Genomic DNA, 4,777 nt, shown 5'->3' on the forward strand with positions numbered 1-4,777 from the left:
ATTCTTTCGTAAAACAGCCAATAGTACCAATTCCAGAAGTAGAAAAAAACTCAGTTTTTAAAGCTCCATTTTTTTTTAAAGTTATTACTTTGTTATGACCAAATCAATGATAATTCATGTCTACACAGAAGTGCTTACTACTACACGGGTGCCGCATGTGGAGCAGGATCTGCTTACCCGTCCGGAGCACCTGAGATCACCCCTAGTTTTTGTTGGGGTTCGTGTTGCTTATTCTTTAGTTTTCAGTGTAGTGTCATGTGTACTATTGTTTGTCTGTTTGTCTTTTTCATTTTTAGCCATGGCCTTGTCAGGGTTTTTTTTTTCTATTAATGAGTTTGACTGTCACTCTGGTATCTTTCGTTCATCTTTTAAAACCTTGAAAATAGAATTGAAAGGAAATTTCCAACTGTAAAATTTTCCATCTCGATGATTTGCCATAAATTACCAAGAAAGTTGTCAAATGTTTTGGCAAAACTTCCATTATGATTAAATGCTTTGAATCCAAAAGGTGTTAATTCTACGAATTCCAAGTAAAATTAATACTTCCTCATTTTCCAATAAATTCCAAATTTTTGAAGAACATAACAACAACAGCTGTTTATTTTTGGAATCCATACGACCATATTAATCGATAACAATCATTACCAATAAATAGTATAAAATAAGTTCTAATTTATTTGAACTGTTATACATTTTCAAAAGGTGGCGAAGCAATCATGCAGTGTAAAATTACACTTTCACTGATTTGTTTGTTTTTGGTAATACTTCCAAATGTATATCCTAGGAGAATCACATGGAAGCAAATTAAAAAAGGTCAGTTAAAACCATGCTTTAATAACATAGTTCAAAAATATCAATGAAAGAGGGACGAAAGATTTCAGAGGGACAGTCAAGCTAATAGATAAATAAATTGACAACGCCATGACTAAAAATAAAAAGGCAAGGTGAAAAGTAATAGATTTAGAACACGCAATAATGTTTTATTGAATAACGTATTTGAAAAAAATGAAATTATTTTTGTTTTATTATTCATACTTTTAACTTCATTAAAGTGTCAATTACATGTTGATCTATACAAGCACATCATGTTGGCTATCAGCTTTTTGTGTTGACAACGGAAACTAAATGTTCAACTCATAAAATCAAGTTTTATCTGTGCCAAGCATATGTCTAAATAAGGACGTTAATCGATCAATTATATGTTATGTATTCTATTATACTTCAAATCAAGCCAATGTATACATGTAAAAAGTCTCCGTGAAATATAAAGTATTTCAATTTGAATCGATTTGGTAGTATCGGACTTTCATTATTCGTTCTTTCGTGTGCATAAAATATATTTATGTTTCTATTACAGCCACTAGAATTTGGAAAGCAATTTCAGGCAAAGACCTTTCCAGTCGCCTACAGATAAAAGATATAAATATGAAAGGAGGATCGTATGTTAAAAAGTAAGATGGTACTAACGTATATTTTCTGATTTAAATAAATACTTGGAGCAATGAAATCAAAAAGAAAATAAAAAAAACCCAAGTGGACATACATCTGGCTTTAAGTATAAATTTGTTTTGTTATCTATATAGATAAAAAAAAAATTGCTTCATTGCCTTTCAACCTTTCACACGTCTTTTTTATAATTCCAATAACGTCATATATCTGATCAATTTTAAATCTTTTTCTTTCAATTCTTTTTATTTAGTTTTCTGAGGATGGTAAAAAAAAACACTTTGGACACTCACAATTAAAATAAATGTAATTTCTTTTGTATTATATTACTACATGTCTTTGATTTTATGATTGTATTACTAATATTGATTTGTATAAATAAGTTATGAAATATATGCGTTTTTTGAACATTTTATTAAATCTGTTCACAATGGGATAACTTTTATCCATATATGATGCTATCTAACAAATACTTTAATTGTCTAATCCATCAGTATAAAGATAACTCATGTGGATATACCCAGAATATCAATCAAGGGGGATTGGAAGAAAACTATTATTGTCGAAGCATCCAACATTGGCGTCGGAATGAAAGCTCACTGGCGGGTAAAAAAGTAAGTTTAAGGAACTTAACTATTGGTTCATTATATTGTTTATATTTATTTAAAGAGTGGCCTTTCTCTACGTTTTTGCAATAATGCAGAGACACCGATGTCACCTTCAGTAAATGTATAAAAATAGTTTCTTGTGTACAATTTGGAAATTACTATGGCGCTCATTATCACTGAACTAGTATGTATTTGTTTAGGGGCCAGCTGAAGGAAATTTCACGCTACATTGAAGACCTGTTGGTGACCTTCTGCTGTTGTGTTTTTTTCTATGGTCGGGTTGTTGTCTCTTTGGCACATTCCCCATTTCCATTCTCAATTTTACAATACTGCTATTCTTTAAGTATAAGTTGGTAAATTTCTATTTTTAACTTTGATTATTATGACATGGATAAAAACTGTCACCAAACAAGTCATTCATTTTTACTAAAACATTGTTTATAGATTCGAAAATCAATACAATATTGTACAGGTGCATACCTCTTGGCAAACATTGATTGGGAATGTCAAATTCATAAACCATTTGAAGGCATTAAAAGTCTTATTAAATGCTAACAATACTCTTAAGTTTGAATGATACTTTAATTTTTTTTTTTCAGAAATAACTTACTGTTAAAATGGTGACAATGATAAATTATTTACAGTTTTTAGATACCCTAGAAAACTATAATGCAAAATAAACGGACATCAAGCAAACTTTTTATACAAAAATCAGAACGAACTTCTATCATAGTCAAGGTATTTTTAAATACGTATTCTTGTTTGTCACGAATATCTGTGCAAATCTATAAGATTTAGCTAAACCATAATAAAACAAAAATATCTTCATTTTCATTTCACTGAATTGTGCTACAATTTGATAAACAAAGAATCAAATAAACTACTATACATTGTTTTGTTTTTTGTAGACATAAACACATTTAGAGTAAAGAGTTGTTCTGAGTCAATTGGTTCCACTAAAGTCAAACTAAGAGGAAAGCTGCTTGCGTGGGTAGTAAGAAAACTGTTTAATCTTGACAAACTGTTGAAGAAAAAGCTAAACGGAAAGGTTTGTAGTGATCTTTTATCCTCAGATAACAACTTCGACCGCTTGTATTTACCCTCATAAATTATATATACATCACCAGAAGTCAAACAACAGTTTATCAAAACCTTGCAGAATTTAGCTCACCAATACTTGAAAATTGATAACGGAAAGTTTGAACTAATTCTGGAAAGTTTTTTTTATCAAACAAGCTAGATAATGCATATCGATCAATAAGACTTTTCATATATACTTGTTTATGATTACAACTGAAATATTATGATTTAGTTCAGGAGTAAAATAAGTATTATTTTGTCCAACTTCAAATATTTTATTACTCTACTGGTTGTCAACAACGTCCTTTAGTGCAACAATAATGACGCTAATGCATAGTTAGAAATGAAACAATACGATTTAATTTAGATGTAATATATTTTTTGATTTTGCAGTTTGACCTTTTTATTGAGTCTCACAATCGGTCTTTATTGGACGAAACTCGCGAGTTAAGTTTACCGATGTTCAACTCTTATAAATAAATTACTTAGAAACAAATGAAGATATTAAACAAATAACTGGCGAATCGCAATAATTTCATAAGAAAAGAGACGTAAATACCAACAGGGTATGCGTCCACGGCTACATACATACATCACTATTTGTGCAAACCTACATTCGTCATAATCGAGAATAGTACACAATCGAAATAAATATCAAAGGAAATAAGTTCTGGTATCGTTATTTTTTTTTTGTAATTTGAATAAACTGACTAACCAAAACAAAATTCAACGATGCTACAAATGACCTATGTCCATTTGGTAAAAGTGTTCCTGTTGAAATTATTGTAAGCAAGATCTATGTGAGGTACAGTGACTCGGAAAATATATCCACAGAACCATGTAGTAATTATAAATTTACAAAAAATAAAATCTATTTTTAGATATGCCGTGCTGTTACTAAAGCAATCAATAAACAGTCATCAAGAATTTCAAGAATAGTTAAAGGATGATGGGAAAATTATATAGAAAGGTATGTATCATTGTTAATTCATTTAACAGGATAATTATTAGTGGTCATTCCTTTTTTTAGAACCTTTTTTTTTTCAATTTGAATTATGAGAGTGGATAGAAGTTTCAGATAATTTAAATCGTATGCTTAATCAAACTCTCATATTTACTTTAGAACCTCAGCGTGGTAAATGCAATGGACAAACAATAAACCTGGATTTATAATGACACTAATTTTAAAATGTTATCTTCATATACATTTTTGGTAAACTGTCATTTCGATCAACAACTCGACGTTTTGATACGCAATTCAACTGAACAACACTGAAGCTTTTCCTTTTATTTTGTAGGTTGTAAGATCAGAATGACTCACAACAAACACCATCAATAAGAACAACAAAGACGATATTTAATAAATATTCTCAAATTTATTGTCTTATTCTGTCTTGTTCTGTCTTATTCATATATTTAAATTAGTCTTCCAACGAGGTTTCTCTCATCTTAACTAGGCGACAGCAGTCATATGCACTTATTGTCTAACCATATTCAACACGACGGGTGTCACATGTGGAGCAGGATCTGCTTACCCTTCCGGAGTACCTGAGATCACCCCTAGTTTTTGGTGGGGTTCGTGTTGCTTATTTTTTTAGTTTTCTTTGGTGTGTCATGTGTACTATTGTTTGTCTCTTTGTCTT

General features: G+C 30.3%; 2 long non-coding RNA genes across 2 annotated transcripts; both read left to right on the plus strand.

Annotated features, from left to right (window-relative positions):
* Positions 1-684: 684 nt before the first annotated feature.
* LOC143074303 (uncharacterized) lies at positions 685-2,068 on the plus strand. Its single transcript, XR_012977784.1, has 3 exons — positions 685-813; positions 1,358-1,451; positions 1,941-2,068. It is a non-coding gene; the product is annotated as an uncharacterized LOC143074303 (long non-coding RNA).
* An 897-nt stretch (positions 2,069-2,965) lies between these two features.
* Positions 2,966-4,513, plus strand: LOC143074304 (uncharacterized). Its single transcript, XR_012977785.1, has 3 exons — positions 2,966-3,102; positions 4,016-4,104; positions 4,433-4,513. It is a non-coding gene; the product is annotated as an uncharacterized LOC143074304 (long non-coding RNA).
* Positions 4,514-4,777: the final 264 nt, after the last annotated feature.

Source organism: Mytilus galloprovincialis, chromosome 5, assembly GCF_965363235.1.
Source record: "Mytilus galloprovincialis chromosome 5, xbMytGall1.hap1.1, whole genome shotgun sequence".
NCBI classification, from domain to species: domain Eukaryota; kingdom Metazoa; phylum Mollusca; class Bivalvia; order Mytilida; family Mytilidae; genus Mytilus; species Mytilus galloprovincialis.